The 27,651-nt window shown below is 36.9% G+C and overlaps 2 long non-coding RNA genes across 2 annotated transcripts; one reads left to right on the top strand and one right to left on the bottom strand.

The window, feature by feature from the left end:
• Positions 1–577: 577 nt before the first annotated feature.
• LOC129659058 (uncharacterized) lies at positions 578–27,651 on the bottom strand. The gene is made up of 3 exons (XR_008717771.1): positions 27,302–27,651; positions 8,080–8,135; positions 578–991 (listed from the first exon to the last, which is right to left on the bottom strand). It is a non-coding gene; the product is annotated as an uncharacterized LOC129659058 (long non-coding RNA).
• Positions 26,044–27,312, top strand: LOC129659060 (uncharacterized). Its single transcript, XR_008717773.1, has 2 exons — positions 26,044–26,211; positions 26,902–27,312. It is a non-coding gene; the product is annotated as an uncharacterized LOC129659060 (long non-coding RNA).

Below are 27,651 nucleotides of genomic sequence, written 5' to 3'. Positions count from 1 at the left end.
AGCCTCTGAGTTAAAGGGTGTTCAGCAAAATTTGAACATTTTAAAAATAGTTAAGAAAATGTTACAACAATTTTCACTGTAGCTATATGATTTAATGAATAACAAAATGAAACCCAATATTATTATCTATAGATGTGTATGGAAAATTATGATCTATCTATTGTAACCTTTCATAAACTTGATGCTTAATTATCCCAACTACAAGTCAACGAGTCATTGTTGGCAAATGCAAGAAGACTTGTATGCAGATGAATTTCCATACCGTTAATATTATTATACAGTTTTCACCCTAGAATGGGAATCATGCTACTGATTTCTTTTCAGGTCTTACAAGGATAGGTATTTTGTTTTACTGTCCCATGGGTGGAAAAATTATATATGAACATTTTACAAAGTTTTCCAGAGACATAAGTGACTACAGAGAGGCTTTCCCATGAAGCCATGGAGTGGTCCAACCCTGACTCCATGAAAAGTCCTGAATCCATAACCTTCTCACCTGGATATATGGGGAAATGACCACTACATAAGATTCAACTCCAGCCTTAGCAATGGAAACTGTATCTTTCATCCTCAGAAATTTAAGGACTATTCCTAATTCAGAAACTGAGGAGATTCAGTGGTAAGCTTCTCTTTTGTTTCTGCTTTCATGCCAGAAGTACAAACTCAGCTACATGGTTATACTGGACTTTTACCCTTGCCCCAGAGGTTTGGTCTCAATATGTTGCCCTTCGAATTTGAGTGTGACCTCAAGTAACCCAGCCAGCTCCTGTTTCCTCTAGTGCTTCAGTCAGGATTGGAGTTGGCCTGTGAAGCACAGCTTTGACACCAAGTCACCACTGTCTATCTTGGACCTTTGGACACTGCATGCTGGTCTTGGGTCTCCAGAGTCTGGCCAACAACAGAATCTTTATTTCAGGGCTTTGCTAGTGCTTCGAAATCATGTTTCCCAAATGTCTGCTCATCATCTGGGGCCAGTAAATGAGTTTCTGTACTGAAAAAAAATTAAGAAAACTATATTGAAAAATTACTGTTTAATATATTTTACTTTTAGTTTCATCCTTCCCAATCTTGATGTTAAAATACCCTTTAATTTGTGGATTAATACTGGCATTAAGTGTTTAATATTTAAGTCTCCAGTTGAAAAAGCAAGCTGATAATATGTTTGCCTAAAGTTTTGAAATTTTACGACTTCATAAAAATCCCAAACATTGGAACAGAGGAAAGTCTGAACAACAAATAGCAATTACTTGTCTCTAGTCTGCCCAGATGCTCACAGCCTGTCCACTACCCTGGGTTGCCAATTATTCTGCTAATTGGCAAGATTTCACCTTGTTCTATAGCCTGAAGAATTTTCTGTCCCCAAGGATGGCTGTTTGGTGAGGTGTTATTTTCTGTATTTTATCAATCTAGATACTGATGACTACAGGGCTCAAGTGACAGGGCTACCTGCTCGATCAATGTCAAAATGGTGGCTAAAATGAATACTAGCAGTTCAGCAAGTGACTACAAATCAGAGTGACTGAATCTATTCATCACATCCAATTCTGTTATAGGAAATAGGCTTGATGAAAGGCAGTAACTTAATCCCCCAAAAACAATGTGCTGTATCCATCAAGCAAGACATCACCTTCATATTTTTCCTTTGGAAACAACTCAACTTCCATATAGAAACTTTCTAGATTTGTCTGAACAGCTCTTTGTGCTTTGCCTCCCTGTAGACTTGTGTTGATCTCATTTAGGCATTTAAGAGAGTACCATATTAGATTTTCATCCACCAAGTGTTAACAAGGTATGGAGGTTAACATGCATTTACACGCACATTTGCATTGTGCTCATTAGGCATGGTTTATTAACTATTATCATGATAAGTGTACTATCTAAGCTTACAGAGGTGTTTCAGTGTTATGTAGGCAACTGCAAACAGTTTTAACAGGCTCTATTTTGGAACCATCTCTCTGCTACATTTTCCCACTTATGCAAAGACATTATATAACAGGCATCATCTTAGATGTATATTATGCAACCAGGTCACTACTCAAGAACTGAAAATACCACAGAGATGAAAATGAATTTCAGAGTAAAAAATGCGTTAGGATGTGCCAACACTTCCAATTCCCCAAGTGCCTGTGCTTAATCACAATCAGCTCTGTAGTAGAAGACCGAAGGACAATTGCAGAAGTGTTGTTTATCTACTTGGAGAGGATTCATTACCTCCAACATTATTTGACATGAAAACAGATGTACCTCTGTCACTGCTTTGACCTCTCTAATAAGATGAAAAACTAGGCTGGTACAGTTATTGATCAGAGTGAAACCCATTCCACCGGAAATAGATGTACATGTACCGCAGTATAAATGAGGATTTAACATCTGTTCCCAGTAGATTGCCTATTAATCTGGAATCTAAAATGACACAATTAGCTGTTTGGCAGTACTACCTCTTATTGTAGGTATACAGATAAAATCACTTCTTGTATTGCTCAGGAGGCAATGTTTTATAAATATGGGTAACTGTATATGAAACTTGTAAATCAAATATCCCAAACTTGGTCGGCATTCTAAGTGTGTTGAATATTGAAAGTGTTTATCATTTTGCAATTAACTTGTCTTCTTTTCTAAAGGTAACAAGAAGCATTTGTGAATATTAGTGGTTACCAATAAGTATTTTATACTTATTCAGATGACCTTTCACTATTGTTAATAGTTATATAATATAATCTTACTAAAAGTGTTACATTAATAAAATGTCAAAATAAAACCTGCATGTAATGAGCTACAAACAGCATTTTGAATAAGTGTTTTAAACAAACACATGACTTTGTTTAAGTTAGCTAGAGGCAATTTTATAAACTCTGACAGTTCTAAATCTTTTCCAAGTTCTTGTATGGGTTTAGTTTTTCAAGACTCTTCAATACGAAAAAAAGTAAAAAGCAACTAATGAATATTTAGTACAAATTATATATAGAGATGACTAGGTAAGGACCATGGATCATTCAGTAACGAGTCTAATTCAATTCAGTTAAGGTGTGTACATGTCTGGGGGAAAGGACAGTGGGAAAGCAGGACAGAATGATGGGGTCTGAATATATTTCCATTTCTCCTGAGTTACTCTTTCCTGTCATAAAATAGAAATAAATTCATGTTTTAAAATTTGAGTTGGATGAATACCACACACACATATACCTCAGACTGTACTTTTTGTCCATTTAGTCAAACTTATAAAAGAGAAGAAGAATGTGCTTTCTGGGGCAAATAATTTGTACCAGGGATGCACAAATCAATAGATTTTTAAAAATGATCTCAATAGAACTTTTGTGCCAGCTCATATGATACAAATATTAGATGTGCCATACTGAAATTGCTTTTTTCCCATAGAGATTTACTGACAAATTCAAACCCTTAGACATTTTAAATGTAGAGTTTATGCAGTGATAAATATCATTAGCCATTCATCCATTTGTCTATGGATCTATGCCCTTTTATTAGATGTCATAAAGAGAAGAAAGTTCAATTTGTTCCTCTTAGCTTAATTGTTTTTTATACAAAAGAAATTAAAATTGAATTAAAAAATAATTAAAAAAATAATTTTTAAAAAATGGTAAAAAAGAATTTAAAAATAGAAATGAAAATTGACTAATTGAAATTCCATATGATGAAATTGTTTATAAAGTTTTAAATTAAAAAATGAATAAATTATAAAGACAATGCTCTCAGACTCAAAAGATCAGTGAAATCTGGACACAGTTGAACATTTAAGAACAACTTTTGGATGATTTCTTCATCAGTAACAATTATTCTACCTTTGAAAAATAGTCCATTAATTTGAAAGTATAACACCTATTACATAATGACTACAACAGTACAAATGGACTAAAGAGATGTCACCCCTGTGCAAGTGGAACATGCTCGTAGCACAGCCAATTTATTATCAATCTTAACTACTGAAATTCTTCTTACAGTTGCTTAACTATATAGTGTTTGCTAAAAATTTTAGGAGCTTCCCAGGTGGCTCAGCGGGTAAAGAATCTGCCTGCAATGCAGGAGAAACAGGTAGACGTGAGTTCAATCCCGGGGTCAGGAAGATACCCTTGAGAAGGAAATGGCAACCCACTCCAGTATTCTTGCCTGGAAAATCCCATGGACAGAGGAGCCTGGTGGGCTATATAGTCCATAGGGTCCCAAAGAGTCAGACATGACTGAAACAAGTTAGAGGTGGTAAAAAAGAACTGAATAGAAAGAATGCTAAAATATCCTTGGGTCCTTGTCTTTCAGATAAAGGCATAAGGGTCATAAACCAGATATAGTATCTTGATTTTATCAGGATTATTACCTACCACTTGTAATGATTAATATACCTATACCACATTAGTGGAGAAAAAAGCTTTCATTTATATTTCTCATTTGATCTTTAAACTGATCTTAATAGGTAGATAGGTAAATAAAGCTATTTCTCATCATCAATTAACAATAAGGAAAGTAAATTTAAGAGACTTGTCCAAGATCTTATGTTGAGCAGCAGGAGAGCAGAAACTCAACCACTAGGCTTCTGATTCCAAATACAGTGTCTTTCCCTATCACGCTAAGCTGCTAATACAGTCAATTCCCAAATTCAGCTTATCTGCCTTTCAGTTTATTAAATGACATTCAGACACTGCTCTCACTTCTGCCAGACCTTCATTTCAGTAACATTCTACCACTTTTAAATTCAAGGAGTAGTGTGAGAGAACCCGTGACATTTGTGACTATTAAGCAGAGAAAAGTCAGGTGCAAAGAAAAATTTCAGAATACTATTGTATTAATATTACAAGTCTAGGTTTTGAGCCAGGATACTATTAGAAAGCTGAAGTATTTGGAATTTATACATTTTCATAATTTTACAGAAACGCCTAGATTAATATTTAAAAATTTTTTCTCATCCCTTCCCCATCACCAGTTTTTTGGAAAAGCTATCTGTTGAAATCCTCTTTTGACTTTTCCTTAACCTCCACAGAAACTTTTTAAGCTCTTTTACTGCAATATCTCCCTCACAGAAGCTTTGTTAGTGATCAAATGCACTACCTGGACAGGCTAGCAGGATTGCTGATAATAGGCTGAAATTCAGGGAAAACATCCCCTGTGAGCATCATAAATACATTATATTCAATTTTATGTTCTCAGTGCCTAATAGACTGACAAGCATATAGTGAAATACTAGTGAATGTTTACTATTAATGAGTGAATACATAATAAGTCACAGAAATTGCATTGGCAAGAGTAACTGCCATAAAAATTACAAGATATTATAAAAGAATCCATAGTAATATCATAAGCAAAATTTGAATTGACCATTTTCTTTCACTTTTTTCTCCTGTGCATATCGCATGCACATGAGTCAATAAATTACAGATTTTTATCACAATAATTCTGACATTTTGAGAAGTTGTTTCTGTGACTATATCCCTAAACATAATTTTTTTATGTTTGCCTAATGGTACACTAAAAGGGTACAAGAATTTACCTCAACATTTCTCCATTAGATGCCATTTAGGCTGCTTCAATTATTTTGTAATTTTTAAAATGACTATCTGTTTACAAATATATCTCTTTAAAAAGCTTGGATTATTTCTTTAGGATAGATGGCTAAGAAAATAATTTAGAGTAGAAGGATATAAATAATTTTTAAGGAGAAAAATTTTTGCAAAATCTAGCTCAATTTAATTTTCATAAGTAGTACTTAAATACACCAATTTCTCTGTTCACTAGCTATTATCATCTTTATTATGTTAATGTGATGAAAAAATGTCAGCTTATTCAGTTAATTGACCTGTCTTTTATTCTTTTGAGTTTGAACATTTCTGTTGACTAATCAATGATCAATATTTTCTTTTATAATACAATGTCTTTCATTAACTTATTCAATAATATTTACTGAATGCTTATTCTCTATCAAACACTAGTTAACACTAAGAATTTAAAGTTGAAAGGAAAGTCCTTACTTTCCTTTGTTTGTAGTTTATTGCATACATAAAAGCCAAAGGGAGGCAAAAATTAATTGCTGGTGTTCATCTTCTTCTTTTTGTAATTTGTTATTAAGTAGTTTCCAGTATCTGACAAAATATAATCCAAGAACTTTCTTCTTGAAGTATAGATAAAAAAGTAGATAAAGCACACTGCAATTATAAAATGAGCAAAAAGCTGCTGAAATACAAAGCACAGGAATTTGATAATGCCAAATGAGCCACTTAGTAAAACAACATTGCCTATATATGATTTAAAAATTCAGATAATCTCTTCTCCTTTATAAAACTTCCAAGTCTTCTTTTGTGACATTTGATTAAAATAAATTATTTTTTCTGCACAATATTCTTTCTTTCCAAAATTCTTGACTATTATCACATCTGTTTAAAATGACAACCATCAGCATTCTATTCATTTTATTCAATGATCACTTTTAGGACATTGTCATTTGAAAAGTTAGGATAATTGTGTAACATATTTAAGCCCATGGATCAGTTTTGGAACCCATTGGAGCTAATACTTAACATTTGTGTCATTGTCTGTAATTTACAAAACACACTCAGAATAATAACATCTTGGAATCTGCAGCAAGACTTGGGAGAAGAGATGATGCGTCACAGTCCTCTTCCAGCAATACTGTTATGGAAAGAGCTGGAAGCCTCTAGCAAGACATATAACACTCAAACAACAGTTATCATAAGCTTTCTTTCCACCTATCTTCAGTCTTTTCTCTCTAAATATCTTTGGGCCTCATGATTACTCTTTCCTCTTCAATTAACATCTTTACTACAACTGACTAATTAGAAAATTTCTACCAATATCTAATGTCCCTAATGTCTCCCCATATTTTTCCTCATCTCTACCTTCCTTCATGCTCTGGGCAAACTCATTTCTGTTTGTTCCCATAGCATTTTGTAACTTCCCTTACACCATCACAAATGGTAATACTCATATATTTTTTGATTCTTCCTCTCCCTCCCTCCATCCATCCCCACTCCCCCTTCAACCTCACCTCTCCAAGAATTCAGCACCTAGGACCACTCCTGATGTGTGCTGGGTGCTTAAGTGACTGTCAGCAGCAAGTATGAATAACTGAATTGATTATACAAGTTTGGAGCACTGCAGGTTAGGGTAGGGACAGTTCATGTGAACCTGTCTGTAGTACTGTGTATGCTTAGTCGCTCGGTCATGTCTGCCTCTTTGAGACCCCATGGACTGTAGCCCGCCAGGCTCCTCTGTCCATGGGGATTCTCCAGGACAACCCACTTCATTTGGTTGCCATGCCCTCCTCCAGGGGATCTTCCCAGCCCAGGGATCAAACCCAGGTCCCCCACATTGCAGGCAGATTCTTTACTGACTGAGCCATCAAGAAAGCCCTACGTGTACAAATTCTGGGGAAGATAGGAAAAGAAAATGGAGTAGGCTCACCAATAAACTTAATTAGGATTCCATCTTTAGGAGTTTGTCTGAAAAGTCCTAAGAACTTAATTATCATTAAGTCCCTTTCATTTTATCTGAAATTCCATTGTGTTAACTTGTTCTACAGGACATTTAAACATACCTCATAATTTAAAACATTTTGTATGAATATAATAAACATAAAATATTTTATTCCCCTGAAAGTGAAAGTGAAGTTGCTCAGTCGTGTCCAACTCTTAGTGACCCCATGGACTGTAGCCTACCAGGTTCCTCTGTCCATGGGATTTTCCAGGCAAGAATACTGGAGTGGGTTGCCATTTCCTTCTCCAGGAGATCTTCCTGACCCAGGGATTGAAGCCAGGTCTCCCGCATTGTAGGCAGACGCTTTACCGTCTGAGCCACCAGGGAAGTCCTTTATTCTTCTATAAAAGGAAATTTAATTTTTATCACTACTTTTATTTTTTGATGAAGAAATAGTTGTTTACACTGCACTTACTTTTGTACAACAGAACATTTAAAAAGTGGAGGAATATTTTATAAAACTCTGGAAAATTTATCTTACCTTAGACTATAGATTATTACTATTAAAGGTAATAAAGTAAATCTATCTCATATATTTGTTCTATGGAGAAAAATTCTAACAAAAAGACAGGTCCACAATACCTTTTCAGAAATTCCAAGAATCTCATGTATTTTGGGCCTTAGTATGGCTTGGATTTCTGAAAGGTAAAATATTGATAATATTCAGTAACACTTAAGTCCTCAGTGGGGTCAGAAGCAGCACTCCATAATCAAATGCATTAATATTTGAGCAATGAATCATATATTCAAAATAAATAATATAAATAAACACTAAACAGACTTTATTTTCTTTAATTTTTTTCCTGACAAAGTTTACAGCTGCATGATCTATGGGGAAAATTTCGACTTTCAGGACTCGCTTAAATTTTATGACCATGGATAAGAGATTATAAAATTGAACTGTTTAAGCTTATATTATAGACTGTTTATGTGAAAGTTGAAACAAACAACAGTGAAACATAATTCCTAAGTTTATATACATCAAGCTTGCTGCTGCTGCTGCTAAGTCACTTCAGTCGTATCCGACTCTGTGCGACCCCATAGACGGCAGCCTACCAGGCTTCCCCGTCCCTGGGATTCTCCAGGCAAGAACACTGGAGTGGGTTGCCATTTCCTTCTCCAATGCATGAAAGTGAAAAGTGCAAGTGAAGTCGCTCAGTCGTGTCCGACTCTTAGCGACCCCATGGACTGCAGCCTGCGGCAGCCCACCAGGCTCCCCCGTCCCTGGGATTCTCCAGGCAAGAACACTGGAGTGGGTTGCCATTTCCTTCTCCAGTGCATGAAAGTGAAAAGTGAAAGTGAAGTCGCTCAGCCGTGTCCTACTCTTAGCGACCCCATGGACTGTAGCCCACCAGGCTCCTCCATCTATGGGATTTTCCAGGCAAGAATACTGGAGTGGAGTGCCATTGCCTTCTCCAAAGAAAATGCTAAATAAATGAATTAAAACATTATATCTAAAAAGAAAAATTAATAAAAACAAAAAAAAATAAGCAAAGGGTATAATCAGTAAAGATAAGAAATTAGATAATCTATAGGAAATAATCTGGGAAATACCTTTTTTCATGAACAGCAAAATTATTTACAAGCCTAGTTAAAAATAAAAGGAAGCAAATATACAAAATAAGGAAGAAAATGGATATAAACATACAGTGGGAATTGACTATGAGGTATTACTTTTCCAAGCTTTCTAAAAACATATTAGAAAATATAAATGAAAGGATAATTTTCTAGAAAAATACTAATGAAACTGACTACAGAAGAGATAGAAATTCAGACCAATTTTTATAAAAGAGAGAACAAAATCAAATAATTCCAATTCTCTCAAAATGTCAAACATTGAATTCTATAAAATACTTAAGGAAAAAACTTGATAGACTGTTTAAACCATTTCAAAGCATAAACAAAGGAAAACTTCCCAGTTCTTATAAAGGAACAGACATAGCTTTAATATATAAAACATTACAAAAAAGAATAAAGCTGGAGAATAATTTTAATTCTATCTATTAATGAAACAATGAAAACCTAAATAAAATACTAGGAAAAATAATACAATCAACTGAAGCTAATGTTACAAAAGTGAATTTGCTTCACCACAAGAGAAAAATCATAGAATCTTCTCCATTGACATGCAAAGGCATCTGAACATTTAAGGTGCATCCTTAATAACAAATAAACAGGTAATTTCTTAATATACCACAACAAATATTCAATGATCAATATTGAAAAAAGTTTCTTTAAAATGAGCTACCGGAGAAGAATGTCTATCATAACCTCATTTAAAATTGTGAGGGCTATACTGGTAGACTTTACTAGAAAAGATGACATGAAACTACATTTCCACTTCCAAACCAAGAAATATAATGAAAAATTGACCCTTGCTGTCTTGTGGAAGACACACTCTAGGATTATCCCCAATGAGTCATATCCTTGTATACTTTCCTTCACTCACTTGCAGGCTTGAGATATAATCTGCTTCTAGTCAAGAGAATATGACAAAGGTGAAGAGATTCTGTAGACAGAACAAAAGTCCCAAGTCAGCTGATTCAAAGCTAATCAAAAAGGATCCTGTCCTGACTGGGCCTGACTCTAAAAATCTGCCCTAGACATAGTTGCCATGTTCTAAGGGGCACAAGGAAATGCAGGTGGCTTCTGATAAGTGTGACAGGCCCCTGGGTAAGAGTTGACAAGAAAATGGAGACCTCAGACCTAGAGCCACAAGGAGCTTGAGTTCTGTTAACAGACACAAGAGCTTAGAAGAGGACTCCAAGGTCCAGGATGGAATTTAGTTCCACCAACACCCTGATTTCAGGCTTATGAGACCCTGACGAGAGGACCCAATTATGCTATGCCTGGACTTCTGACCTATGGAAACTGTAAGATAAGTGTGTGTGTGTGTTGTTTTAAGCCACTTAGTTTGTGGCCATTTAATACACATGTGAGAAACAAATAAACAGGAACTTCCATTAAATAGAGCTGGAAGACCAGAAAGGGGAGCTCTCATGCCCTGTGACAACAGCAGAGCCAACAGGAGGAAGACTGCTCTTCTTTCCTGGTAAGGACTCAGCCAAGGAAAAGTCTGAGGCTTTTTGTTTACTTCTGATAAAGCCTTAAAGTGAGCCTCAAAAAGGTTTTTACTGGTTTTTATTAATGTAACTGTTTCCCAAAACAAAATGCAAAATGATTTTAAGGAACACAACAAAAGTCAGCAATCAACAACAACAATAACAACAAAACCCACAACATCAACAACACAATATCTGGTATCCAGTAAAAGAAAATTACCAGGTAGGTGAAAGTAGAAAATGTAAAATATACTCCATAATTAGGAGGAAAAAAATCAGTAGAAGAAACCAACTATGAAATAACAGAGATGGTAGATCTGGCACACAGGCAGTATCTGGTATCCAGTAAAAGAAAATTACCAGGTAGATGAAAGAAGAAAACGTAAAATATACTCCATAATTAGGAGGAAAAAAATCAGTAGTAGAAACCAACTATGAAATAACAGAGATGGTAGATCTGGCACACAGGCAGGCAGACACTGAAACAGCTGTTGTACATATGCTGTGTTCGTTCAAGGAAGCAGAGGAAAACATGAGCACAATGAGTGAAATGAAAGATATTTTAAGACACAATGCAATCTCTATAAATAAAAAATACGATCTCGGAAATGAAAAATATACTGAATTAGGCAGTGCAGGAAAACGTATTAGTGAAATTGAAGAAATAGCAATTGTTTAACACTAAGTACATGAGGAACTTGTTTCCTGGTAAAAAATCCATGTAATTTTTCAGGTCTGACCACAGGCCATTATGGAGACAAGCTACATTGGGAAAACCGTCCTTCCCACACCACACTTGGGCATATTCATTTCTGAACAGAGTTGAGATCTAGGACTCAACTGGCTGGCCATGCTGTTTGCATATTTCCATTCCTAGTCCAGGTACTTTCATTCTTAGATATCTTTATCTGGGGCCTTGAGCAGAGACCTTCAAGTACTTCTGCTCAGCCCTCCTTTCAGGTCAGGGGAGAGACTGGGCCTTAAGGACAGAAGAAAACATTGAAGACATTTCACCCTCTACTCCAGTACCCAGTCCTTCTCCACCTCTAGCCCTTCCCCCTTGCCTTCTTTTCTACCCCAGTAAACACAAAATTGCCTAGGCCTTTACTTGTCTGTGTTGCGCAGGGAGGCGGGGGTGTAGGCCAACAGTGAGAAAACAAGTCTGCACTGATCCAATCCACTTTAACCTCCAAGAGGTGTATTCTACGGGAGATAATGAACAGAAGTGGAAACTTTCTCCGGTTTATCCTCTTGCTTACACCATCACAGTAAGTGTTGAAGGCTGAACTCTTATTTTGGGTTAGTTGCTTTCATGAGCTACTCAACACTTGTAGCTAAGATCAGCTCTCTTCTAGCTTAGCAGAGTTTCTAACAGCAGAGAAATAAAAAAGACTGAAAAATAATGAAAAATGTCTATGATCTATGAAAAAATATCATACAGTTTAACATCATATAATTGGCAATCCAGAAAAAGGAGTAGAGGGTGGTATGCAGGGAAAAAAAAAACTAAACTAAAAATACTAAACTAAAAATAATAGTCCAGATTTTCTAAATTTTGAAGAAAATTATAAACCCACAGATCCAAAAAGTTTGAGTCCCAAAAAATTTTGTAAAGGAAGATATAATTTATCATTTGTAAATAATATGATTTTATACTTAAACATTTGATGAAAATGTATTTTAACAACATAACCCAGTAACATGTTACACAATTAAAAATTAATAGCCATATATTTGGAAGAAAAAATTTTTTACAGTAATAAAAATAATAACTAAAGTATCTAGAAATAATACTTGTAAGATTTTGCAAAACCTAACTTCTGAAAGTGAGGAAATAAATATTGATTTATTTTAAATATATACCTTATTATTCTACAGAATATTCTTGAATCAGTTCAGTTCAGTTCAGTCACTCAGTCGTGTCCGACTCTTCGCGACCCCATGAATCTCAGCACGCCAGGCCTCCCTGTCCATCACCAACTCCCGGAGTTCACTCAGACCCCGGAGTTCACTCAGACTCACGTCCATCAAGTCAGTGATGCCATCCAGCTATCTCATCCTCTGTCATCCCCTTCTCCTCCTGCCTCCAATCCCTCCCAACATCAGAGTCTTCCAATGAGTCAACTCTTCGCATGAGGTGGCCAAACTACTGGAGTTTCAGCTTCAGCATCATTTCCTCCAAAGAAATCCCAGGGCTGATCTCCTTCAGAATGGACTGGTTGGATCTCCTTGCAGTCCAAGGGACTCTCAAGAGTTTTCTCCAACACCACAGTTCAAAAGCATCAATTCTTCAGCGCTCAGCCTTCTTCACAGTCCAACTCTCACATCCACACATGACCACAGGAAAAACCATAGCCTTGACTAGATGGACCTTTGTGGACAAAGTAATGTCTCTGCTTTTGAATATGCTATCTAGGTTGGTCATAACTTTTCTTCCAAGGAGTAAGAGTCTTTTAATTTCGTGGCTGCAGTCACCATCTGCAGTGATTTTGGAGCCCCCCAAAATAAATTCTGACACTGTTTCCACTGTTTCCCCATCTATCTCCCATGAAGTGATGGGACCAGATGCCATGATCTTCGTTTTATGAATGTTGAGCTTTAAGCCAATTTTTTCACTCTCCTCTTTCACTTTCATCAAGAGGGTTTTGAGTTCCTCTTCACTTTCTGCCATAAGGGTGGTGTCATCTGCATGTTTGAGGTTATTGATATTTCTCCCGGAAATCTTGATTCCAGCTTGTGCTTCTTCCAGTCCAGCGTTTCTCATGATGTCCTCTGCATAGAAGTTAAATAAGCAGGGTGACAATATACAGCCTTGATGTACTCCTTTACCTATTTGGAACCAGTCTGTTGTTCCATGTCCAGTTCTAACTGTTGCTTCCTGACCTGCATACAGGTTTCTCAAGAGGCAGGTCAGGTGGTCTGGTATTCCCATCTCTTTCAGAATTTCCCACAGTTTATTGTGATCCACACAGTCAAAGGCTTTGGCATAGTCAAGAAAGCAGAAATAGATGCTTTTCTGGAACTCTCTTGCTTTTTCCATGATCCAGCAGATGTTGGCAATTTGATCTCTGGTTCCTCTGCCTTTTCTAAAACCAGCTTGAACATCAGGAAGTTCACGGTTCACGTATTGCTGAAGCCTGGCTTGAAGAATTTTGAGCATTACTTTACTAGCATGTGAGATGAGTGCAATTTTCTCTAAATGAATTTCAATGAAATACCAAAATAATTTTTAGTTGATAAGAGAAGATCACTAAATTTCATAAAAGATATGGAACACATGGGAAAAAACTAAGACTAGTTCTATTATTGCATAAAGCCATATGAACTAAAAAACAATTTCATATTGAGGCATAAACATAGTCAGAAATGGAGATTTTAAAAAAATAGACATAAATAATTAGTATGTGGCAAATAAGGCATTTCCAATCAGTGGAGTAAATATTGATCAATAAATGGTCTCAAGGAAGTGTATAAAGTCTTAAAGGTTAAGGGGAATGGCTATAAAACAAGCTGTTTTTTTTTTTTGGCTTTTTTCCATGTTCCTTTTGCCTGTGAGAATTCCAGAAGAGTCAAAGATTTAACTGGGAAAAAATATCTTCTAAAATTATTTAAAGATTAAAAAATAATCATGAGCATGAAGGTCTTTCTAAACATGACTCCGAATGTTAGACTATTAAAGAATGAATTTGATCACCTAAAATTCTTAATGTATGTATAAAATGAATATTATAAACATAAAACATGCCTCTATGTGTTTTGTAAAAAGCATGTATTTCACAAAAAGAATGATAGAGTTTTACAATGTATTAAAAAGTTCAAACATCAATAAAACTACTAGTAAACAATGGGAAATAAAGTACATAAATAGGCACCATATTCCTTAAATTTATACATATATCGGTATATATATCACCATATGCCTTAAATTTTTAAAAATATCTTTAAAAACTCTGTAAATTAGGAAATTTCAGATTAACAAAATTATTCAACATTAAGCAGCACAATGGCTGAGAGTCATTCTTATAATTTATTTTCTAAGTACAATAGAATTTTGTTTTTTGACAACTGAGTAATTATAGGTTTAAAAATGAGTTATTTGGAAAGCCCACTACACATGTGATTTATAATCTGAAATTTTAGTTTGAATCAATTAACTTATTTATACTGAGCCTAGCTATCTGCACAGGATTTACAACTTTTATTTTGATTCATTGGTTCCTAATTTATTTAGCTTACTTAGTAACTTAATAGTGGGATAAAACTACATGAAATGTGTGTGTGTGTGTGTGTTTGTATAAGCTATTGCCAGTGATACAGAAGAAATCTAAGAAGCTACACCTGGGCAATTTGAATTTTAAAAATCAAGAAGAGGAATTTCTTTAGTTTTACTCCCTAAACAAACAGCATGTGAAAGGACAGAACGACCTGACCATTTTCCCCTGACTCCACATAAGGCCTTGGCTGAGAACTTTTCCATGTCCTTACGCTACACATAGCATCGTCTACTCAGATTTGGGGGATTCACGAACGTTTTGAGTTCATCTTTAACACTTAATTGTTTGTCCCTCCTGTATCAGGCACTGTTTCACTTCTTGGTTCTCTGAAGTTAACAAAACAAAACCTGTTTTGTTTTGTTCAGTGCTTTGTTCAGCTGCCTGTAGCGTGAATGCTTGTGAGGAAAGCACCAGGCTTTTCTTTACATAGTTTGAGAATCATCTGATGGAAGCAACAGAGTATCTCTCTGGAATCAATTGTCTACAAGTTTAGATGGTCCATGAAAATACCAGTGCAGAAAGATCATCAAACATATAAGTAAAAGACTTGCTATCTTAAGGCGCTCTTTTATACACAACAATTTAGCAAGAACAAATTCGGAATGACCCAGTGCTGCCATAGCCACAGCAGTGAGCTGCACATACCAACCACCACTACGGCACTGGGATGACTTCAGCCCTAGCAATGTGAAGAATGTAGCTGCGCAAAGTAAAATTATTTGATGCATGACAATAACATTACTGAGCATTTATGTACTGAGTAAAAATAAAAACAAGTTTATGAATAAAGATACTCATGGTAGCATTACTTATGCTATTTTTTTAAAAGCTGGAAATAATCTAAGGAGATGAGTCCATAATCATAGAATCTCAATATAATGTAACACTGTATAAGCCTCTTAACATGGAAACATTTATTTTGAAATATTAAAAAAACAAAAGCATACATAATGGTATTGACCACAGCTCATTAAAAAACTGAGGCATCTCCAGGATCAAAACATGTACTTAGCTTTACTCTCAGAAGGAAAGGAAAGTGAAGTCGCTCAGTCGTGTCCAACTCTGTGCGACCCCATGGACTGTAGCCCTACCAGGTTCCTCCATCCATGGGATTTTCCAGGCAAGAATACTGGAGTGGGGTGCCATTTTCTTCTTCAGGAGATCTTCTTGACCCAGGAATTGAACCCGGGTCTCCCGCATTGTAGGCAGACGCTTTACTCTTAGAGCATATCTTCAATATATATGGCACCTCAATATATACGAGTTGGTGTATTATTATGAAGAAAAATGTCTTAAAAATTGGATACAGATTAGACAGAAAGATACAGTCAACTTATTTTGTCTCCATTTTATTGCTGTGATTTAGTGCTTTGGAGAGGTACTACTGTTGAAGGTCTACCTTAGGGATGAAATACACTTCACTTACTTTTTACAGCTGTAAGAAGTAGACTGTAAGCTTCACAGACTGCTGATGATGTAATTCCATCTTCACCTGCATACCAGTTTAAGTGTGCCAAGTAGCAAAAACAGTCTATACAGGTCACCTGAAGTAACATTGTTACTGAACACGAAAACTGAAATCTGTATTCAGATCATTTGGATCCAAATATATGTTTTACCAAATAAATGGTTTTTCACAAGGAATCCTCAGGTTTTCCTTAAAAGGCAAACAGCTAATGCGTTTATCATTAATTCATTGGGAAAATTTGGTTTAAACAAATTTTAAACTGAACTTTTACTTCATATATTACAATATACCTGTGCCAGGAAGTAGTTTGAATTACTCCAAATCATGCGACTGATCATTTTTCTGTTCAAGCTCAACAAGTTTATTAATAATTTCTTCTTAATAGTGTGTTTGCTCTTAGGGAACAAATAATGACAAGAATTCTGTGCTACTCCTTCAACAGGTATCCTCAGGGCTGAGTCTGTGATTTACATTTTAGTCTTTATTCTCTGGCCTCTCAAATATAATTTGGTCCTCAGAAGAAAAATTCTTCCTGTTCCTCATGGGCCAGTGTCTCATAAAACCCCGTATGAGAGGAAATCTGTGACCCACCATGGTCTGGCGTTAGATCAACCTGAACACACCTAACAGCTACTCTTTCACCTTCATCCTCACCAGAGCAGGGCTGCCAGGGCAGCCACAGAGTCTCCCATAAGTGAGGCAGCAGAGGAATCCAGATCCGACTTTTCAGTTGAAAAATATGTGCCTCAGCCTCTTAGCTGCTTAGTTACAGAGGCACAGATGCCACCCTGAAAGCTTAACAGAAGGTGGGAAACTTTATTTTAAAGCTTCATCTGTGCAGGAAAACAAAGAAAGACACAACCCTTAGTTTATTAAGTTTGTTTATTAAACTAAGCAGAGTGGCAAAGGGCTGAGTTAAAAATCCTCCTAGAAGTTTTTTTTTTTTTTTTTTTTAAATTTTTTAAATTTTATTTTATTTTTAAACTTTACATAATTGTATTAGTTTTGCCAAATATCAAAATGAATCCGCCACAGGTACACATGTGTTCCCCATCCTGAACCCTCCTCCCTCCTCCCTCCCCATTCCATCCCTCTGGGTCATCCCAGTGCACCAGCCCCAAGCATCCAGTATCATGCATCGAACCTGGACTGGCAACTCATTTCATACATGATATTTTACATGTTTCAATGCCATTCTCCCAAATCTTCCCACCCTCTCCCTCTCCCACAGAGTCCATAAGACTGTTCTATACATCAGTGTCTCTTTTGCTGTCTCGTACACAGGGTTATTGTTACCATCTTTCTAAATTCCATATATATGCGTTAGTATACTGTATTGGTGTTTTTCTTTCTGGCTTACTTCACTCTGTAGAAGTTTGCATTGTATTCTATTCACCAATTTTTATAGGTTGTTCATTAAATGGACATGTTGTTCAGTTGCTAAGTCGTGTCGGACTCTTCTGCAACCCCACGGACTGCAGCCCACCAGGTTCCTCCTTCATGGGGTTCCCCAGGCAACAATACTGGAGTGGTTGCATTTCCTTCTCCAAAAGGAGCATGGACTCACAGATTTAGGAAAGATGGTCTCCATTTAACTTATTAGGTCTGAATTACCAATGTAATAATATTTTATTACCTATATTCTAGTAGGATAAATTCAATTTTTCTTATTTAACTACCTGTACCTCCACTATATATATATATATATATATATATATGTATGTATATATATGTGAGTGTGTGTATATATATATATATCAGCCATTGAATTATAGTCAAAAGGCTTGTACAAACATTTTTTCACTGCTCTTTTGAAAATTATTAAATGGGTAAGTAAACTATATAGTAAATATTTGCTTTTGATATAAAACGGTATGATGTTTATGCCTAATGATTATGAATTTTAACTTTTAGTGTAAACTTCACAATATTCTGCCTATATCAACATTCTTGTGTTTGACATTTTAGCAATGATGTGTATGGAATGAGTAATTGGGGGAGAAGGGCATCTGCCTGGCCAGATGCATCAGATAAGCTCATTCTGGCCATAAACAAATAGAATACAATTTCACAACTGGATCATCTCACCTTTTAACTAGCTATGAGATCTCTAGAGTAATAATGTACAGGCTAGCATATTTATTCCATGTATTTTATTGAGCATCTGCTCTATGGTAGATACTGAGTAAGATATCAAGATTTTGAAAGACCACATTCCTTTCCCAATGAAGCCAAGAGAGTCTAGTGAGTGGGCCTAAGAAAATCTGCCAAATAATCCTGAAAATACAGTCACATTGGCAATGTGATAGAACTAGGTACAGCTTCCCAGAGGATTATAGTAAACAGTCTTTCATTGCTTCAGATAAGTTAGGAACTTACCATCCCCCCATATCTATGATATTTGTTTCTGGATAATGAATAGAGATGCTTCCATGTGACCTAAGGAGGAGACAGGTATTTCACAGAGGACACAATTTATGCAAAAGCAAAGAGTCAAGAAGAGCCACATGTGGTCTGAATGTTCACAGTGGCCTGAGTGCAGAGTCCCTCTGTGGGTATGATGAGAGGTGAGGTTCTTTCACAAAAGGTTAACTACTTATACTGTCTTACTCATCATATCAAAGAAATTAAATTCATCTTGCAGAGGAATCTACAAGTTTGGAGAATGAATGAACAGACCCCTTTTTGAAATGTGTTCAGAAGACTGGAGAAAGAGTATGAGAGTGGGACTGACTCAGGAAATGAACTAAGAGTTAATACTGGTCAGGATTCCAACAAATGGCACACTCAACCTAGGATAAACCAGAAAGGGTGTGCACATGGGATAATTTCAAAGGCATGGGCAGAACATAGGGGCATCAAGAAGGATGATGCATGAAACAAGCACTTTGAGCAGAAGGATGAGGAGAATGAAAGGTTATAGGAACCTGGGCAAAGAGTTATGCAAAGTGGCTGGTTTGAAAAGGAGCAGTGACCTGTTGTCACAACATGGGCATCCTTAAAGACATGGAAGGAACCAGGAGATTCGATACCCCCAATCTCATTCTTCCCCAACTCTAATCTCCTACTAATGCTTTCTATAGCCAAACCCTGAAACTATGGGCATAGCCTCCCTGGGCACAAGGCCAGCAGAGAAGGCAAGGAAGTGGATCTTTGGAGGATAAATGAACAATATCCAATATTGTAGTGATATTAATTTAAGAACATAAGCAAAAGTCCTGGGAATAAAGAAGATGGTAGCATTTGAAAAATATATAAAAAGCATAGTAACCAGGATGTGACCTAATGGTACCAAACGAAGACAAATACTAGTCAAATATGACTCTACGACTTCTAGTTTGGGTACCTGAGGAGATGTAAGTGATGGTGTTAGTGATGTATTTCCACACACCTCATCACCCCTGCTGATTTGGACTATTTTCACTCCTAATTCTAGACTGTTACTCTCCCATCTTCTTTAGGCTCATCTTCTTTTAAAGTTCATACTAGTAATCCAACTATAACTCTTCTTGTTCTATAATCTAGTAATGCTAATGACCTCCCAGTCACTTCTATGGGTCACTGAACTCTGAGTTCTAGCCTGCACTTAAATCTGCATGGATTAGACTCATCAACAGCTAAATTTAATATCAGCTATTACATATCTGGGTGATACCTGGATCATGGCGTCATCCTGTACTTTTGTAGTTTAGAAAAACTCTTAATTATATCCTCTTAATTACATCTAAAAAATATTATGCAGAGCTAACTGACAAGCTCTTCCAGTCCTTTCCTTGTATATGTCTTACGTATTTGTCTAAATACATTAATTAAACTATGTACATGATACATTGGTATCTCAGAGGAAAGAGTTTTTTTTTTTTTTTTTTTTTTTTGCTTATTAAGGTTAGGTTTCACAAAGAATCTCAATGTAATACATAACTCAAACACTGAAAGTTACAAGTCTGTTAGTTTCACAAAAAGCAAAAGGGTCTTCTATGAAGAGAATATTATGATCAATCATATAAATGTATAAATACTATTTATAGTAGGAATTGGAAATAGTTCATTGCTAGATAGGATGATAAAGTGAGAGGTGACAGAATCTTAAGGTAGAAACAGTGAGCAAATTTTATATTAGGTAAATATTACTTTACAAGGGCTACTAGAATAGTATATCAGGAAAAGTAATTTATATTATCAATTGAATGAATTCAATAATAGATTTTTAATAAGATCTGTAATTTCCATTAATATACAGAGAGGTGTATATAATAGTAGCATATAGGAACATTATCTTATGTACTGTAATTTTTCAGCTCACAGGCTGGGTGGTTTAAAAACTGAAATTTATTTTCTCAAAGTTTTGGAAACTTGAAAGTCCAAGAAAAAGGTTTTGGCAGGATTTGGCTCCTGGTGAGAGTCCTCTTCCTGGCTCGTAAATAGATAAACTTTAGGTGGCTTTTCCTCTGAGCATGAACAAAGACAGCAAGAGCCAACTCTCTAGTGTCTCTTCTTATAAGGACACTAATCCACTGGGATCAGGGTCCCAGCTTTATTATCCTATTCAACCTTAATTATTTACATGAAGTCACATTGGAGGTTAGGGCTTCAATGTTTGGATTTAGGAGGAACACAAACATTCAGTCCAGGACCTTTCACTCCAACCCCCAAATTCAAATCCATATTTTTTGCTCTCAAGCAAAAAACATTCATTCCATCCCAACAGCCTTAAACATCTTATTCCTGCATCAACTCTAAAATCTAAGGTCCAAAGTGTCATCTAAATATCATCTATATCCATTAGGATGAGAGTCCCAATATGATTTAACTTGAGGTGAATTGCCTTTCAGCTGTGAACCGGTAAAGACCAGGCAAGTTGTATGCTTCCAAGATACAATGACAGAACAGACAGGCATATGGTGGACATTCTCATTCCAAAAGGGAAAACTTAGGGAAAAAATGGGGTGATAGATCCCAATCAAGTTGAAAACCTAGCTAAGGTGAATTCCATTAGATCTTAAGGCACCAGAATATTCTTCTGGCTTGATGTTCTGCTCTCCAGACCCACTGCAGGGGCCACATCTCCCCTTTGGCTGTAGAGCAGCTCTGCCCTGGTAACACTGGGCCAACTCCTTCCCCTGAGGCACTCAGTATAGCCCCACTACTTGAAATGAAGGACCCAGCCTTGTCCCCAAGACATGGAGGAAGTGGTGGGGGCAGTAGCCCTAAGATCTCTTAGTTCCCTTTGTATCATTCTTTTTCTTGAAGGATAAAGCATGTTTAAAGCTGAAGAGCTCTATGGTCTCATCCAGTAGACTCAGTCTACAGTCTTTCCTTTGAGTATACACAGAGAATGTGAGCTCTGATGTGTTTTTAAAAGGACACTGATCCTATCAGATCAGGCCCTACCTTTATGACCTCATTTATCTTCATTTTCTCACTCTAAATACAGCCAGACTGCAGGTGGGGGCTTCAATATTTGAATTTGGTGGATACACAACCAGTCCATATGTCTTTCTATATCTAACCTATTGAAACAGTGAAGACAATTATTCTACAAAAATAATCAGCCACTTAATCGGATACATCAGCCAATTCTGTCAAATACTAAACCTGACTGTCAGGTTTACTAAATAGAAAGTTTACTTTTTATTGTTTATGATCAAAGCATATAGAGTTGATTTTCAAATTTCTTACATTCTTTTTTGCACAGTTGAATTCTAAATGCTTTTGTTATTTTAGTCAAAAAATTTCCTTAGCAGATGTCCACAACAGATTGTGTAAAATGAGACCACTGATAAGTGGATGCTATTGAGCAGAGGAGTGCTGCTCTTCCTAAAGAATTTGCCAGACCAGGCGGCCGCTGAATGAGTCCATTATGAACAGTTTAAACATCTAAAGTGCTGAGCAATGCTAACAGCCCTAAAACTTATAGCATATAGTCTTATAAATAACTAGAGTTTTATAAAATGCAAGAATAGTTTTCATTTCTCTCTTTGTACCAGAATCACTGAATTTCAAATCAGACACATAGCATCACTACTACATTATCCTCATCTCATAGATTTAACTATGGAGTGCTGTGGGTTATTCTTCTTGTATTTCTCACTATAAATTCACAGAACTTACTTGAATGAAAAATGTGTTGTCTACTATAGTCTAGTCATTCTGTCTTGCAAGCCAAGCATAGCATTTAATGCCAAATGCGGAACTCTGATTGGAGCTCAGTGTAGCTTCAACATCAGCTTCTAGTTTATCCAGACAAAGCTAGTTTCACCCAATGTGTCATTTTTATATTAAATGAACCATTTCACCATTAAGTGCTAAAGGAAAATGAACTTGCTTTTATTCCTTTGTGAATGAATTTATGCTCTCCATGATGCATTTAAAAAGTGTTTAGAAAAATTGAGGGGGTTTAGGACCAAGATACTCACTTTCAGAGAATATTCTAATGTGTCATTGTAGAGAATAATTTCTTACATTTTAGTTTTTTTCCTATTTTTGTTTGTCTAGTACAGTAACTTCCTGAAATTGACCATAAAACATCAAGGTGGCTTTTTTTTTTTTAAATCAAATTAGAATAACTTAGCACCATTTCTCCTTTCAGGAGATAAATGTTGTATCACACAGTCTCTCCCCTGGTGGAGATTCTGGAGTTCAGAAGTGTGGGTTAGTGATTAATGATCATCCAGGAAGTACTTCTAATCACTGCTAATGAGGCCTCCATGCCTCTTTCGGAGTACCTCAATCACGGCACTGTCAACTGTGCACTTGTCTCCACCACTAAATAAAGCTCTTCAGGGCAGGAACATGTCTTACACATCTTTACATTCCTAGGTAGGGCCTAGGGTATTTATCGGTACATAGTGAAGAGCAAACATATTTAATTTTAAGAACGAATATTTAAAACTGTTCAACAACACTTTCTTCCAAGTTAAACAGACCTACATTTGAGGAACCACCACCACTGGATAGCTGTGTGATCCTAGGCAAATGTAGGCAACATCTTTGTTTTCATTTCTACCATGATTCCCCTTCTTTCTGTTGTGGAACCCTAGGTTTTTCCCTCCTATGGGAGAAAGAAGATATTCAGCAGATGGTCTGACACCACCCCTAGTGGGAAAGATGGTCACATGACCCAGGCTAACTAACCTGTGCTGCTGCTGCTAAGTGGCTTCAGTTGTGTCCAACTCTGTGAGACCCCATAGACAGCAGCCCATCAGGCTCCACCATCCCTGGGATTCTCCAGGCAAGAACACTGGAGAGTGGGTTGCCATTTCCTTCTCCAATGCATGAAAGTGAAAAGTGAAAGTGAAGTCGCTCAGTCATGTCCGACTCTTAGCGACCCCATGGACTGCAGCCTACCAGGCTCCTCTGTCCATGGGATTTTCCAGGCAAGAGTACTGGAGTGGGGTGCCATTGCCTTGTCTCCAAAACAGATGCACCATCCAGAATTTTCCAGTTAAGCCTGGGGCTTCTTAAAGCTATGGTGGAAGAGAGAGCCTCTTGTCAAAAGACAAAACTAAAACAATTCAGTAACAAGATTGCTGTCCTTTATTCCAGGGAAAACGATCCATAGATTGGGAGTACAATGCCTCACAAGTCAGAGAATTCTGTTCCCAAGGGATCTGGGGCAAGAGTGAATGTTACAGAGAGTTAAAAGAGGCAACATTGAAACAGGCAAGGCATAGCTTGGCCAGGAGTTTGGGGATCTTCTTCTGAGGCTACCAGGTCCTGTTTTCTATATCAAGGGAAACTAAGCTAAATTGGAAGATTGTGTTTGGTGTATGTTAGGATTCCTTGACCATTGTTTTCCATGAGTACAGGCTGACACTGGTTTAGAGTTGTGATATGGACCAGGCCACTAGGGTACCCTCCATCTTGTGGGTCACAAGAACCAACTTGATCATTCTTTTCAGCTAGGAGTTAGCAGAAAGGGTGAGGCAGAGACAGGGTACACAGCTGTCCTCCCAAAGTAATGATATAGAAATAACACAGGTCTTGACACCATTATTTGAACACCATTATTTGAACTCCATGAATACAGACCTTGCCTGGATCTATGTCTAGAACTTTCAGCTATGCAAGTCAGTAAAATCCATTTTTTAAAAAAGCACTAGATCTGACATTTATAACTGAAAATATCCTAATTCATCAAGTTTTTTAAACTCTTGAAGATATAGTGTCCACATGTATAAAAGGGGGATAATACAAAATTTACAGTTGGAGTAAGAAATCTTAATAATACAATATAAAATTATACACTATATATTCATAAACATAATAGTCAATACTTTTAGAGCTCTGTTTTCCAGGTGTGTCTGAAATGCTTTACACATATTAACACATTAATCTACTTGACAATTCTTTGAGTTAGGTATTTTGCAGATGAAGAAATTAAGGCACAGAATTTAAAGAACTTATTTACAGCCCTAGAGCTCTTAAATGGTAAAGGTGGGGATTCAAGCCTTAAAGTCTGGTTCCAGAGTCTATGCTGTTAATCACTGTGCTACATTGTCCCTGGACAACATTTATAAAGCCCAGTGCTTTTCACAAAGTAAGGATTTCACAGGCTTATTATCATTGCTCTATTTTGTAGGTGTCCAGTGAATACTTCATTTCTGCAGCCACTGTTGCACGTTCCCACAGCTGATGTTACTTTAAAGCAATGCTTCTTAGTTGGAGCTTGGCATCCAAATCACTTGCAAGGCTTGTTGAAGCTCTGACTGCAGGACCTACCTGGAGAGCTTCTGATTTCAAGTAATTAGCAGTTTTAATCAATGTTATGTGTTGCAGCGGCAGCTGATCCACCCACCACCACCTATATTCTCTGAGAACACTGCTGCAAAGTTGCCTTGCAGACTTTCGTGTTGATTGTTTCAAGGAAGAGGAGGGATTCGGGGAGATAGTTCATCTCATAACTAAGCAGAACACATTTTAGTACTTCTATGACTTGAAGGATTTAAGCAGGTTCCTAAAGTCTCCTAAATAACTGAATTCCAAACATTTCACAGGGAGCTGCAGCAAACATGTGTGTATAAAATACCAAACGTGAGGTCAGAGTTCATGCAATAAAAGAAGCAATATTATTCAATAGCAATTAAGGGTTTTAGGGGCATTTTTGTTTGCAGAACAGGACTCCAATTCTTAAAAAAAAAAAAGAAAAGACTTACTTATTTTTTTTCCCACTAGGATATTCCTCTGGAAACCGTATAACTCACATGACTCATATAATCTAGATAAGGATGTCTTAAAAACACATTCCATACCCTAGGAAATTCTCATTGCAAATTTCAATAAATTTATCAGAACTTAACATCTGCATTTTATTTCATGTCTGTGCTTTCTGAATCCCTCAGTTCCACTTTATATACTCCAGTTTCATTTTGGCTTTAATCCAAATGTGAGACTCAGTCTGTTTTCCTTAGATTGACCAAAACCAAACAGAAACAGTCACTCAAATGTATGTATGGACCTGAGCAAAGACTAAAAGAGAAAACTTTGCTTTTTAACCAAAGAATTTGTTTACCAGTTTCTCACTATCAGACTCTCTTCACCACGACAAAATCGAAGTTTCCACTCTCATTACTTGTGTGTGTTAGTCTCTCAGTCATGTCCCAAGGACCCCAAGGACAGTAACCCTCAGCCAGACCCCTCTGTCCATGGAATTCTCCAGGCAAGAATATTGGATGGTGTTGCCATTTCCTTATCCAGGGGATCTTCCTGGCCCACAGATCGAACCTAGGTCTCCCGCATTGCAGGAAGATTCTTAACCATGTGAGCCACCAGGAAAGCCGGCTCTCATTACTTAAACAATTTCTATTTTCTTTTCTCCTGTTCTGAGACAGAAGCAGGCAAATTAAGAGAATGAAAAAGGATGAAGGAGGTGAAATAATGGCAAATTCTCATTCTCTTATGCAGCTTTTTGGTACGACACTAAAACTTCTTTAACGGGAACTTCAACTTGAATTCCCAAATAATGGGTATTACTAATGGCACATCAGCTTAAATTCACACAAAGATACAAATGACTACATCTGTATGCCCAGACTTTACAGCACTATAAACAGAAAAAAAATCTAGCCACATAAATAGCCCCAAATTCCTCTTTTAACACCAAGCTGCACAGTAGGACCTCCCATTCTATGAACTGCACAGTTTTGCAATGATTCACGAGACTTCCCAAAATTGAAAATAATGTACACGCCGAGAAAGAGCACCTTTTGAGAACTCTCACTTTTTTCCAACATTGCTGTCCCATACTTCTCTCAAATATTCAGTTCTCCTATTCTCGTAACATAAGGGAAGTAAAGGGAGTTCATGTAGAAGGTAGGTTCGCCTCTCATTAAACACTAAGCCAACTGTTATCACCTGAGCACCAAAGTAACAATGCTGTTCTCAGAAAGCCTCATGAAAACAACGACCATATATTCTGCTCTAATACTTCTTTTTTGTTTAAATTTATTTATTTTTAATTGGAGGATAATTGCTTTATAGTATTATATTGGTTTGTGCCATGGATAGGCTGGGAGGTGGAAAGGAAGTTCAAAAGGGAGGGGAAATACCTGTACCTACAACGTATTCATGTTGATATATGCCCTAATACTTTATCTTACAGAGTGATTCCCAATGGGAACAGAGAAGAATTAAGACACATTACTCTAGGAAACTGCAAGCTGTACACACCCATCATCGCCTTACTCTGAGTAACAGAGAAGCCTCTGTGGGCAGCGTCACAGTCCTCAGGAGTGCACGAGTGGTAAAAACCAGCAACACTAGACTCCTTGCAGGACAGTGTTTCTCACACATGTCTATAGAGTAAATTTACCTGAAGAGCTTTTAAAAAATACGAATGCCCTGAGAACAAGATCAATTAAATTAGAGTACCTGAAGTGGAAGTGGGCCTGAGATTTTGTTGTTTGGCTTTTAAAATGTCTCTTAGCATCTGCATTCATTATATCAGGATGCTATCACAAAACACCACAGTCAAAGTAGCTTAAACAACAAAGCTTTCTTACCATTCAGGAGGTTGAGAAGTACCAGATAAACCTGCTAGCAAGGCAAGTTTCCTTCAGAGGCCTCACTTCTCAACTTGTGAGTCGTTGCCATCTTGCTTTGTGCACACGTGCCCTCTCTGCACATGGCAGGTAGGGAGAAAGGGCTCAGGTATCTTTTCATGAGGGTGTGCCTGCGCGTGTGCTCAGTTGCTGAGTCACGTCTGACTCTTTTGCGATCCGATGGGCTGTAGCCCACCAGGCTCCTCTGTTCATGGAATTTTTCGGGCAAGAATACTGGAGAACAATGGAGTCTCCTGCACTGGCAGGTAGACTCTTTACCACTGAGCCTCCAGGGAAGCCCTTTCATGAGC

Source organism: Bubalus kerabau, chromosome 8, assembly GCF_029407905.1.
Source record: "Bubalus kerabau isolate K-KA32 ecotype Philippines breed swamp buffalo chromosome 8, PCC_UOA_SB_1v2, whole genome shotgun sequence".
NCBI lineage: Eukaryota > Metazoa > Chordata > Mammalia > Artiodactyla > Bovidae > Bubalus > Bubalus kerabau.
This window is presented reverse-complemented; position numbering and strand designations above follow the sequence as displayed.